Below are 13,905 nucleotides of genomic sequence, written 5' to 3' on the forward strand. Positions count from 1 at the left end.
ATTGAAAAGACAAGTTGTGCAGAGTGTGGAGTTTCATTCTTAAATTTGCTTCACCCAAGAGAATCAACCTGTTGGGGTTGGAAGCAATTGTAAGTGGGGTCAGAAGAAATGGAGTTAGGTACCCTGTTAATGCATATTTCTGGAGAATATACCTACAGATGACATATAAACTGCTTTTGAATTTTTGGTTGCAATTTTTCATTGGGGAGAAGAGACTTAGAAAAAAGCAGTATAGGCTCAGGCTGGGTGTGGTGGTGCACACCTGTAATCCCAGAGACTGAATGAGGAGGCTGAGGCAGGAGGGCCACAAGTTTGAGGCCAGCCTCAGCAATTTAGCAAGGCCCTAAGCAACTCAGTGAGACCCTGCCTCAAAATGAAAAATAACAAAGGTGTGGGAATGTGGCTCATCCCCAGTACCAAAAGAAAGGAAGGAAAAAAAGGAAAAGAAAGAATCATGGCTGCCTACAGGAGACAGGCCCAGAAGGAAAATAAGTGATGACACCAGGTCATCGCTTTCCTGTGGAAAGCACACACAAATGACAAGAGGTAGCCCAGTTACCTCTTGCAAGAGAGCTGTCCCCTGGGGCCTGATTTTTGACTTTCCAAGAGAGATTAGAAATTAGGAATTTTATGTGAATCTTCCTGGGTTTTGAAAGTTAGGAACAAATTCATATTTTCCCCCCAAGGTCACCAGGCAAAATAGCCAGAAAAAAAATGGATTATTTTAAGCTTGTAGGTGGAAAGAAAACATGTCACTTGGGCACTAAGTGGCTCAGCTGCATGACCCTGCTGGTCTTGGTGTCAGGCTCCGGACTTGGCAGGGAGCACATACTCAACGTTGAGTAAATTAATCAGCTTGGGGAAACCTCTCTTGCTTTCAGACCTTTCATATATAGAAGGAAGAGACTGCAGTTGTCCTTCAAGGCTTCCAATTTTTTTCCCCAGCTCTAATTTAGAAAATAGAATTGAGTCACCACCTTGGTAGTGCTCCCTGTGGGGCCTCGTCTCCAGCATTTTTTCTTCCCTCGCTGGCCTCCCCTAGTGCCTAGAGTACCGTCTCTCTCTAATGCTCAGCGATTTGCCTAAAAGTTAAGGTTTAAGACATAAAAAGAAAGTTTATACTGCTATCCTTCAAAACAAGACTGACTTGCTTTTTAAGTGCCTTGTTCTTCCTTTATCATGGTCAGGAGCTACTTGCTGGATTTGGACAGGCTACATTATATCTCAAAGGGTGATCCAGATTACGCCTGAAGTGCAACCAGGCTGTCAGAGAGCAAGGAAGGCAGCTAGTGGGAGAGCACTTGCCCAGCATGTGCAGGGCCCTCCCGGGGTGCCGCACTGTCCTCTGAAGGCATCACCATGGGTGGGGTGGATGGCTCTCTTGACCATAAAATCTGAATACACTGTCTCTGTCATGGTATTTTGTAACTTATTTTGGGTGATTTTTCATAGCTGTAAAATGTTTATGATGCAAAGCAATTAATTTTGGCTCAAGACAGACATTTTAAGTAAGATAGTGGCTTTTATGGGAAGGAAGGCAGAACAAGGACACTAAAATGGAAATCAGAGAAATTCTTTAAAAAGTAGGAGATTGGCCAAGAATTAGAAATCTGGAGGAGAAAAACATCCGGTTTATAGAGATTGTAGGAATGATTTTAAGCATTACCAAGTAACATTTTGTGAGTGAATAAAACTGAAATTGTTTTTTAAAGGGAGAGTGGAAGGGTATGATCTAGGAATAACTTAAAAGCCAATAAAGATGATTATGAATAAATGGATAAAACATGGCGTAGAATTTCAGTCACTAAGTCAGGCACAGTGGCACACGCCTGTAAATCCCAGCAGCTTGGAAGTCTGAGGCAGGAGGATCACAAGTTCAAAGCCAGCCTCAGCAACTTAGCAAGACCCATGCAACTGAGTGAGACCCTGTCTCAAAATATTAAAAAGGGCTAGGGTTATGGCTTAGTGGTTAAGTGCTTTTGGGTTCAATCCCTGGTAACCCCCCCCCCCCCCACACACACACACACACAAAGAATTCAGTCACTCAGATATTTTTTATTTATTTATTTTTTTTTTTTAAGAGAGAGTGAGAAAGGAGAGAGAGAGAGAATTTTTAATATTTATTTTTTAGTTCTCGGCGGACACAACATCTTTGTTGGTATGTGGTGCTGAGGATCGAACCCGGGCCGCACGCATGCCAGGCGAGCGCGCTACCGCTTGAGCCACATCCCCAGCCCCAACTCAGATATTTTAAAGAGATGCTTTATTAGCGTCTTAGTATCCCAAGCCATAGAAATGTTTGGGTTATTATCTTAGAGTATATGAAAATAAATAAAAATCGAGCAAAGCAATATTAATATTACCTGACCTTGGTATATATAGCCAGTGAAGATTATAGGAAGTGAAGTGTATTCGCAGGGAATTTTCTATAGGAAATCAGCCTGCCTTGTGCTGTATACTTTGACAGCATCTACCCTGTAGCTGTGTCGTTGCCTGTATTGGCTGCTTTTTTTCTTCTGCTGCATGTCAAAGTTGAAAACCAACTCAATTTCTACCTCTGGTTTGCTAATTCCCAATCCTTGGGAATCCTCCCCAAATTGAGTAGTACCCACATTTCACTTAAAATACCCGTATGCACGTGTGTGCACAACTATGAAGAGTGCATAGCTTCCTTGTGCTTTTTAGGAAGAGGATTTGAGTTTTTTGTTTTCCTGTCTATAGTATGAACAATTGCTTCTTTAAACTGCTGAATGATAAAGGACAGAGGGAGCTCTCCAAATAGTATTCTTATTCAGAATGTGTGTGTGTGTTACATCTGTGATTCTGACAGGTTTCATAGGAGCAGACTTTCTGAATAGCTATTTTTAAAATTAAGTGAAAACTCATTAGTGGCAAATTACACACAATGATTTTAAGCCCCAGGAGGCTGACTCTGTGTACATATTGAGTAGTCATTTGTTCTTAGTTTATTGTAAATACAGCCAATTAAATTCATTGTAAAAAATTAATGAATTACATTTGTCGTAAAATTGGTAAAGTGCCTTGAATTTTATCTGTTTGACATTTCAAAGCACAAGTAATAATTTCAGAACACCTGGTAACTAATAAGATTACAGATTTCTTTTTTTTTTTTTTTTTTTTTTTTTTTTGTGGTGGTGCTAGGGATTGAACCCAGGAGCTTGAACACCCTAGCAAGTGCTGTAGCACTGAGCCACATCCCTGGTCCTAAGATTTATAAACTTCAGATTAGCTTTCTCCACTGTTTCATCCCTTTTCTTTTTTCTTTTTTTAATCTGAACAGAATTAAGAAGAAGGAGCATCCACAATCACAGCAGATGAAGATCCACTGGTAAATTATCAGGATTTTTGGCCTGCCCTCTAAGGAAAAGGTAACTGGCTGTTCTGACATAGCAAAGTTGAATAAATGCAATACTTCTAATTATAAGATTATAGTAGAGTTGAAGTTTTACCAAAGAATGATAGTATTTAATATAAGATATCTGAATTAGATCTAAAATTTTAAGCATAACCCTGAATATGATCTTCCTAATATAAAATGACAGTGAATTGAAGGAGTGGGATACTATTAGATGTTTGTTTCTCAACACACAAAAAATACTAAATAACAAGCCTAACCCCAAAACATTTGTTTAAGCTGCAGGAAGGGGTTCGAGATAGAATTCCCCTCTCTCCCCAGCCCTACCCTCTTTGTCCAGGGAGGTTGTCAAAGGTGTGCCCTGTGGTTTTCTCCTTAGCTCTTGTTCTCTTCTCTCACACACAATGAAGACCCAGCTGGTAAGGGCAGGGGAAATGCCAAACACGACTGTCACACAGGCAGGACTTCTTCAGGCACACTTTCTGGGCCTAGTGCCCTTGCCCAGGCTGCCAGATAGTCCTGTGCTCGGGAGCAGCCTCGGATCATTACGAGAACAGCAGCCACATTGATGGAGTTTCTCACTACACCATCGCCATCATGCATTTGCTATGTGGGGGGAATGGCTGAATTTCACAGAATGTGAAAAAGGATAATATTACTGGAAGAGTTTTAATTTAAAAAAAAATCCATTCTTCCATCTACTCAGAGGAATGAGGGGGTTTACAAGTTAAGATACATTTTAACATGAGTCATTGAAGGATAAAACTGAACAGAATCCAAACAGGAAAGACCAAAAGAATTTCAGCCTCTGGAATTGATCAACTTACATTACTCAGGCAACAAATGTGATGTCTCAATCAGCCTTTAAGCAACTATGGCAAAAATGGAAACATTTTGTATGACATGCACATTCATCCGCAAAGATAGCATTTTACAATTATTAAACCATAACTGGAGCTTCAGGAAGAAGTGGCAGTTCTGTTTCAGTGTTTAAAAGAACTGAGCAGCTATGAAGCCTCACCTTCAAAATAGGCCCTTAGGATTCTTTGGCCTTCAGCTGAAGGACTACAGTGCAGGGGCATCAGAGGCACCATAGTGGATGGTGTTCATTGTGGACTGTCTGCCAGGTGCTCTCCTGTATGGTGGTGACCCCCTGGCAGTGGAGAGATGTGGAAAGACGGGAGGAGGAAGCACACTTGACAGAATGCCAAGGGAGCTCTTTAGTCCAGAACTATTTACTGAGATTCTACTGTGTTCAAACAGATTTTCCCCAGGAGAAAAAGGAGAATAGGAGATGATTTCCATGAACTATAATCATGACATGCTTTTTTGAATATTATAGCAATGGAGATTAATGTGATACCAGGAAATGAATGACAAGTGGCAGGGAAAGAAGAAGAATTACAAATCAAAAAGTCTGCAGGACTTGACAGGGAGGGGAATCAAATGGGCTGGGTGGAACAGTGAGAAATTGACAAGTTCATGACCAGTCTAAAGTAGCAGCCCCTTCTCAGTACTGATTGTGGCCCAATAAGTCCCAAATTGAACACCAACCAACTTACATGCTGTGTTCCTTTCTGGATGCTGGAGCTAAATGAGCAAATCAAGGGGATAAAGGTCCCTCCCATTGAATTAGCACTTATCTTTTTGGTATCAACAAATGAAAATCATGTGTCTGGGCTGGGGATGTGGCTTAGTGGTAGAGTACTTTCTTAGCATGTGTGAGGCCCCTGGATTCAATCCCTAGCACTGCAAAAAAAATAAAAATTTATATTTATCATGTGTAGCGTATTGTTTTGAAATATGTATATGTGTGAAATGGCTAAACTCTACTAATTAACAGATACATGACCCCACATACCTAATCACTTTTTTGTGATAAGAACTTTTAAGACCTCTGGTCTTAGAAGCTTTTAAGGATCCATTATTAACTAGAGTCACTTTACAGAAGAAAAAAAAAAAAACCTTTTATTTAATTGAGATTTTTGTCTCATCTTCCCAGCATCTCCCTCTCCACCTCCAGCCACTGGTGGTTCAAACTCTTCTACATTCCACATATAAGTAAGACGATCCTGTGTCTGTCTTTCTGTGAGTGCCATATTTTACTTAGTCTGTGTCCTCCAGGTTCATCCATGTTCTCATAAGTGACAGGATTTCCTTCTTTTTTTAAGGCTAAATAATATTTCATTGTGTGCATAAACTACCATTTCCTTACCCATTATTCCCCTGATGATCACTCAGGTTAATTCCCTAACTTGTTGTGAATAAAGCTGTAATGAACATGAGTATGTAGGCCTATCTTCAGTATGATGTCATTTCCTTTGTGTGTATACTCAGTAGTGCTCATGCCAGGTTATATGGTTCTATTTTTGATTTTCTGAGGAACCTCCATATTGTTTTCAATAATGGCTATACTTTTTAATGAGAGAAACAGACAGTAGAGAGCAGACACAAATAAATGCATTATATATTTATTATATGATAATAATTAGCAAAAAAAAAAACAGGGTAAGGAAAATTAGGAACACTGATGAGAGATGGGACTTGAAGTTTTAAATGGGAGTGATCATGGTAGGACTTCAAGAAGGTGAGATTTGAGCATTAAAGTTGAGCTCTCTGGGGAAGGGCGAATGGACCGTGCAGAGACTAAAAGCAGATGCCTACATCAGCTCTGCAAGCCACAGAAAGGAGGCGGGCCAGATCTGAGTGGTGAGTTGGGAGAAAAGGGTAGGAAATGAAGGCAGACAGGTAATAGGGCCCAGGGTATGTGGCCTTAGTGACCATTGAACAGGCTTTGGCATTTATTCTGAGAGATGTGGGATATCATTGGAAGATTCTAAGAAGAGTGATTTGATTTGACTTCTGTTTTAATAAAACCACTGAGGCCATTATAGTAAGATAGGCTGTAGGGGACAAGGCAAAAATGGGGAGACCAGTTAAATTGTGGCTATGATAATAACCCAGGCAAGAGATGATGATGTTGCCGGATCTCCAAAAATTTTAAGGGAAATGAATCTGGAGGGAAATTACTATTTTAAGAAAATAACAGTTTGAATCAACCTAAATAAGGCTGTGAGATTCTGTTATGTGCACATTGTTTGCTACGTCAGCTATAGAATTGGTGATGTAATTCAGAGGAAGGTGAAGACTTTGGTTCAGACTAAGTTGAAAAAGAAAATAGTTGATTTTACATTAAAATGAAAGCTTGCTTTTTGATCAGTGCAGGAGACCAAGGAAAGTGACTATTCGCAATAGCCAGAAGGTGGAAACAATCCAAATGTCCATCAACTGATGGATGGATCAACAAACTGTGGGATAGAGCAGAATGGAATAGAGCAATTCCCTACTTTATCCAGAGGGGATGTGTTCCAAGACTCCAGTGGATGCTAGAAACCACAAATAATACCAAACTTTTATAAATACTATGTTTTTTCTTATACATACAGACCTGTGATAAAGCTTAATTTATGAATTACGTATAATAAGAAATTAACAATGGGACTGGGATTGAGGCTCAGTGGTAGAACGCTTGCCTAGCATGTGGGTTCAGTTCTCAGCATCACATATAAATAAATGAATAAAATAAAGGTCAATCTTTTCATCTAAGAAAATATTTTTTTAAAAGAAATTAACAATAATAATAAAATAAAAAATAATAAGATGGTAATAAAACTTAAGCAAATATGGTCTCCCTACTTCTCAAAACTGCTATTATACTGTACTCAACCTGCTTCTTGTGATGATATGATACAATTGCCTACCTGGTGAGATGAGGTAAGATGAATATCAGGCATTGTGAAATATTGTTAGACTACTGTGTGAGGGTTATTTGAACACAATAACTGCAACACTGTGATAACATAACTGAGACAGCCTATAAGTGACTTCCAAGCCAGTAGCATATACTTTGTGGATACACTGGACAAAAGGATTATTCACATGCTGGCCAGGTCAGAGCAAGATAACTGAAGACTTCATCATATACTCAGAACAGTGAACAGTTTATATTTATGAATTGTTTCTAGAATTTTCTATTTAATATTTTCAGATTAAAGTTGAAACTGCAGAAAGTGTAACTGTGATTAAAGAGGGGTCTTCTGTATTATTCAGCCATAAAAAGAAGTGAAAGACTGATAACATAACTCCAGCATAGATAAACCTTGAAAACATACTAAATGAAGGAAGCCAGACAAAATAGGCCACATATTATATGATTTTGTTTGTATGAAATACCTGTAATAGGTGCAAATTCAGAGACAGAAAGCAGATATGATTTCCTAGAGAATATGAGTTGGGAGATTGAAGAGTGACTGTTTCACGGAATGGGGTTCTTTCTGGGGTAGGGAAAATGTTCTGGATCTATATAATGATGTTGGTTGTACCATATCATGAATATACTAAAATGTCATTAAATTGCAACTTTAAAATGGTTAAAATGTTGAATTTTATTTTATTGAATTTTACCTTATCTAAGAAAAGAAAGATAATGGTATTCAGAAGAAATTTCTTATATTTTTTTCTTATCTTGGTTACAAGTAGCTGATTAAGCTAGAGTGGAGTCTTTTATGGTCAATGAGAGTGGAAAAAGGTTGGGCCCTGAAGAAAGATTGGTGCTTTGGAAGTACAAGTTGAAAATTTAGTTTCAAAGCAAAGGAACTAGTCTCTGTGATACCACTGTTGACCTGATGGAGTTTTGTGATCATAAACCAGAAGTATCAAAATTAGGGTTTCTTTTTCTTTTATCAAATGTCCTTATTATATGACTGCTGATTATAAAAGCATATTGTTAAAAATTTAAATATATTATAAAGCCCCTTTACAATGAAAAAATAATCAAAGTTTCTTTAATTCTTTTACCCTCTGCTCCTCATAACTCTTGAGAGTTATCAAGACTTTTTCAGTGCATAGGCTTATCATCAGTCACGATCACTACCTCCATCATCATCACTTTTTCACAAAAATGGATACATTATGTGTATGGTATTTTTTGCACCTTAATTTGGGGCGGGTACCAGGGATTGAACCCAGGGGCACTTAACCACTGAGCCACATCCTCAGGCCTCTTTATTTTGAAACAGGGTCTCAGTAAGTTACTGAGATGGCTTTGAACTTGTGATCCTCTTCCCTCAGCCTCTTAAGCTGCTGGGATTACAGGCGTGTGCCTACACCCAGCTGCACGCTGATTTTTAAAATTAATATCTTGGTGGTCTTACTGCTGCTTTTTTGTATGTGTATAGTATTTTTTGCACATTAATTTGGGGCGGGTATCAGGGATTGAACCCAGGGGCACTTAACCACTGAGCCACATCCTCAGGCCTTTTTATTTTGAAACAGGATCTCACTAAGTTACTGAGATGGCTTTGAACTTGTGATCCTCTTGCCTCAGCCTTTTAAACTGCTGGGATTAAGGCGTGTGCCTATACCCAGTTGCATGCTGATTTTTAAAATTAATATCTTGTGATCTTACTACTGCTTTCTTGTGGATTGTTATGTTATATGCCATACTTTTATTTGTAAAAACTTTTGTGGTTGAAAAGCAAAATGCAGCCAAAATGTGCCAGAATGCCTCTTATTCGAGGTTGAGATAGCATAAAATACAAAAGTAACTAATAGCTGCTGAGCAGTCACTATGTGCCAGACACTGACTGTCCTAAGCATATGAGTTCTTTGGCTCTCGTAACAACTGATGGAGTAGATACTATCAAGGTCCTCCCTTTTACAAAGGAACTGAGGTAGAGTCAAAAAGTGTTCTGCCAAGGCCTAGAGTTAGGAAATAGCAGAAATGGATTCCAGGGCCAGTTTTAGCTCCCACCCCCAGTTGCCGTGAAGAGTGCTGTGGCTGGTGATACCTGATCGTACTGCAGTTTTCAAGAGAAGTCAATCTGGAATTCTTTTTTTTTTTTCTTCTTTTTAAAAACTTTTAAATTTGTTTTAATTAGTTACACATGACATGACAGTAGAATGCATTTATGCACTTTGATATATCACACATAGATGGGATATAATTTCTCATTTTTCTGAGTGTACATGTTATAGAATCATATTGGTTATGCAGTCACATATACACATAAGTAATATGTCTGTTTCATTCTACTATCTTTCCTACACCCACATCCCCTCCCCTCCCTTCACATCCCTCTACCTAATCTAAGGTAATGCTATTCTTCCCTAGAGGGCCCCGCCCCTCTCATGCACACTCCTTATTGTGAATTAGCATCCGAGTATTAGAGGAACCATTCTGCCTTTGGTTTGTGAGTTGGCTTATTTCATTTAGCATATTTTCCAGCTGCATTCATTTACTGGAAAATGCCATTTCATTGTTCTTTAAAGCTGAGTAATATTCCATTGAGTACATATACCACATTTTCTTTATCCAATCATCTAATGAAGGACACCTAGGTTGGTTCCGCAGTTTAGCTATTGTAAATTTAACTGCTATAAACATTGATGTGGCTGCATTACTGTAGTGTGCTGATTTTAAGTCCTTTGGGTATAAACCAAGGAGTGGGATAGATGGGTCAAATGGTGGTTCCATTCCCAGTTTTCTGAGGAATCTCCACACTGCTTTCCAGAGTGGTTGTACCAATGTGTAGTCCCACCAACAAATATGAGTGTACCTTTTTCCCCACATCCTTGCCAACATTATTGTTGACCATATTCTTTTTTTAAAAAATATCTTTATTTTATTTATTTATTTTTATGTGGTGCTGAGGATCAAACCCAGGGCCTTGCACGTGCTAGGTGAATGCTCTACCACTGAGCTACAACCCCAGCCCCTGCTTGTATTCTTGGTGATTGCCATTCTGACAGTAGTGAGATGAAATCTTAGTGTAGTTTTGATTGCATTTCTTTAATTGCTAAGACGTTGAACACTTTTTCATATATTTGTTGATGGATTGTATTTCTTCTGTGAAGTGTCTGTCCAGTTTCTTAGTCCATTTATTGACTGGGTTATTTGTTTTTTTGTTGTTAAGTTTTTTGGGTTCTGTGTGTATCCTAGAGATTAATTATCAGAGGTGCATTAATTATCAGAGGTCTATTTTGTAGGCTCTTTCCTTACATTTTTGATTGTTTTCCTTTGCTGAGAAGAAGCTTTTTAATTTGAATCCATCCCATTTATTGATTCTTAATTTTACTTCTTGCGCTTTAGGAGTCTTGTTAAGGAAGTCAGATCCTAGACCAACATGGTGAAGATTTGGACCTATTTTTTCTTCTATTAGGTTCAGGGTCTTCTGTTCTAGTGCCTAAATCTTTGATGCACTTTGAGCTGATTTTTGTGCAGTGTGAGAGAGAGAGAGGTTTGATTTCATTTTGCTACATATGGATTCCCAGTTTTGTCAGCAGCATTTGTTAAATAGGCTGTCTTTTCTCCAGTGAATGTTTTTGGCACCTTTGTATGGTATGACACAACTGTATTTATGTGCTTTTGTCTCTGTGTCTTCTATTCTGTACCACTGGTCTACAAGTCCATTTTGGTGCCAATACCATACCGTTTTTGTTACTGTAGCTCTGTAGTATAGTTTAAGGTCTAGTATTGTGATGCTTCCTGTTTTACTTTTCTTGCTAAGGATTGTTTTAGATATTCTGGGTCTCTTATTATTGTTTCAAATAAATTTTATGATTGCTTTTTCTATTGTATGAAGAATGTCATTGGGATTTTAATTGGAATTGCATTAAATCTGTATAACACTTTTGTTAGTATCATCATTTGACAATATTAATTTTGCCTATCCAGGAGCATGGAAGATCTTTCCATCTTCAGGTTTTCTTCAGTTTCTTTCTTTAGTTTTCATTGTAGAGGTCTTTCACCTCTTTTGTTAGATTGATTCCCAGGTTTTTTTTTTTTTTTTTTTTTTTTTTTTTTTGTTGTTGTTGTTGTTGTTGTCGTTGTTTTTGAGGCTATTGTGAATGGGGTAGTTTTCCTAATTTCTTTTTCAGTGGATTCATCGCTGATGTATAGGAATGCATTTGATTTATGGGTTGTTGCTTTTATATCCTGCTACTTTGTTGAATTCATTTATTAATTCCAGAAGTTTTCCGGTGGAATTTTTTGGATCATCTAGATATAGAATCATGTCATCAGCAAATAAGGATAGTTTGAGTTCTTCTTTATCTATTTGTATCCCTTTAATTTCTTTCTTCTAATTGCTCTGGCTAGAGTTTCAAAGATGATGTTGAATAGAAGTGGTAAAAGAGGACATCCTTGCTTGTTCCAGTTTTTAGAGGGAATGCTTTCAATTTTTCTCCATTTAGAATGATGCTGGCCTTGGGTTTAGCATATATAGCTTTTACAATGTTGAGGTATGTTCGTACTATCCCTAATTTTTCTAGTGTTTTGAACATGAAGGGTGCTATGTTTTGTCAAATGCTTTTTCTGCATCCACTGAGATGATCATGTGAGTCTTGTTTTTAAGTCTATTAATATGATGAATTATGTTTATTGATATCCATATGTTGAACCAACGTTGCATCTCTGGGATGAACTAAACTTTATCATGTGCACTATGTTTTTAATGTTTTTGTATACAATTTGCCAGAATTTTATTGAGAATTTTTGCATCTTTGTTCATCAGGGATATTGGGTCAATCTGGAATTCTTTGTGAAGTTTTTCACATTTTACTGTTGGCTTTACAAAAATAGTTTTATTGAGATGTAGATAAGATATCATAGATGTTTGCACTTAAAGTGTGTGGCTTTTTAAAGATTTTTAGTGTATTCACATATGTGCAACCATCACCTCTGTCTAGGTCCAAAACATTTTTAGCATCCCTAAAGGATACCCCTTTCCCATTAAGCAGTGACTCCTCATATTCCCTTCCCCTGGATCCTGGAAATCAACAATTTGTCTTCTGTTTCTAGGAATTTGCCTATTCTTGATAATTCATATAAATGAAATTGTGTAATATGTGTAATAATTTTTGTCTGACTTTATTTTACTTAAGCATGATTTCAAGGTTTATTCATGTATCTTGTGCTTTATTCCTTTTTATGGAGTGAAGGAATGTTATTAAAAGATATAGATATTCCTTGTATGAATATATACAATTTGCTTATCTGTTCATCAGTTGATGAACAATTGGGTTGTTTCTACAGTTTGGCTATTGCAAATAATGTGGCTAATGAACATGTGCATGCAAGTGTCTGAGTCTCGGCTTTTAATTCTTCTTTTTTAAAATTTTTTTTAGTTGTCGATAGACTTTTATTTTCCTTATTTATATGTGGTGCCAAGAATGGAACCCAGGGCCTCACACATGCTAGGCAAGTTCTCTATCACTGAGCCACCACCCCAGCCCTGCTTTTAATTCTTCTGAATATACACATAGAAGCGGAATTGCTGAATGACATGATTATTTTAATTTTAACTTTTAAGTGGCTACTAAACTTCTTTCCACACTAGCTGTACTATTTTACATCCCCCCACTATCTCCCCGCAATGTGGGAGAGTTCCAGTTCCTTTACATACTGCTGACACTCTTAACATTTCTATTCTTTTGTCATATTTTCACTACAGCCATCATAATGGGTGTGAAGGGCTCTCTCTTACAGCTTTGTTTTCTAATATTTCTTTTTAGTTGTAAATAGACACAATACCTTTATTTTGTTTATTTATTTTTATAAGGTGCTGGGGATCAAACCCAGTGCCTCACCATGCTAGGCAATAAGCCCAGCCCCTGTTTTACAGTTTTGATTTGCATTTTCCTAATGACTACTGATTTTAAGTATCTTTGCATTTTCTTGTTGGTCATTTACATTGTCTTCTCTGGAAAAATGTCTGTTGAGATTCTTTACCAAGATTAATAATTGAGTTACTCATCTTAGAAAGACGTGAGATGTAAGATGTCTTTCTCTTTTCTTATCAGATAAATCTCTTATCAGATAAATGATTTGCAAAAAAAAAAAAAAATCCTCTGTTCTCTAGGTGGCCTCTTCACTTTCTTGATGGTGTCCTTTAAGAACAAAAGTTTAATTTCAGTGAGGTACAGTTTATCTATTTGGCTCTGTTTTTCAAGAATACCTAACAAGTCAGATTCTAGCCCACCTAGGATTGCTAAGTCTTTGTGAGAATAACTGTCTTCTCAAGTGGAGAGGCAGGAAGCTTTGGAAAGCTTCAAAGACACATTTCACCTGTAGCATTTTTTTTAGTTCCCCTTTTCTGCTCCTGAATTTCATTCACTTAGAACAGATTTGGGGTGAGGGATTCAGTGGAAAGAAGGATAAGGTCTCTGGGTCCTGAAGATTTTATGTTGACCAAAAGAGATTATGAGTTATAAAAGAAAAAGGTCAGAAACTTTATTATGATCCATTTTTGATATTATTTAAAACTAGAATGGCCAGGAGAGTGTAAAAATTTTGTGCTTTGGGGAAGAAAGGTTTAGGGACCAGTACATCTAAAAAGTCATTCTCATTATATGAGAATTTTCTTCCTCCTCTTCTTCTTCATCCTCCTCCTCCTTTTCCTCCCTGCCACCTCCAGCCCAGTTTAGGAGAATTTATTTTTGTGGGGGGGGTGTGTGTGTGTGTGTGTGTG

At 37.6% G+C, this 13,905-nt stretch overlaps 1 protein-coding gene across 1 annotated transcript in view; it reads left to right on the forward strand.

The window, feature by feature from the left end:
* Positions 1 to 13,905, forward strand: part of ATXN7 (ataxin 7) — a 138,464-nt gene that overhangs the window by 29,197 nt on the left and 95,362 nt on the right. Inside the window, exon 2 of the mRNA XM_081284979.1 lies at positions 3,302 to 3,389. The gene's annotated coding sequence lies outside the window, so the exon portion shown is untranslated. The remainder of the gene's footprint in view (positions 1 to 3,301; positions 3,390 to 13,905) is intronic.

The sequence above is a fragment of the Spermophilus citellus genome (genome assembly GCF_964194105.1).
Source record: "Spermophilus citellus genome assembly, chromosome: 3".
Taxonomy (NCBI): domain Eukaryota; kingdom Metazoa; phylum Chordata; class Mammalia; order Rodentia; family Sciuridae; genus Spermophilus; species Spermophilus citellus.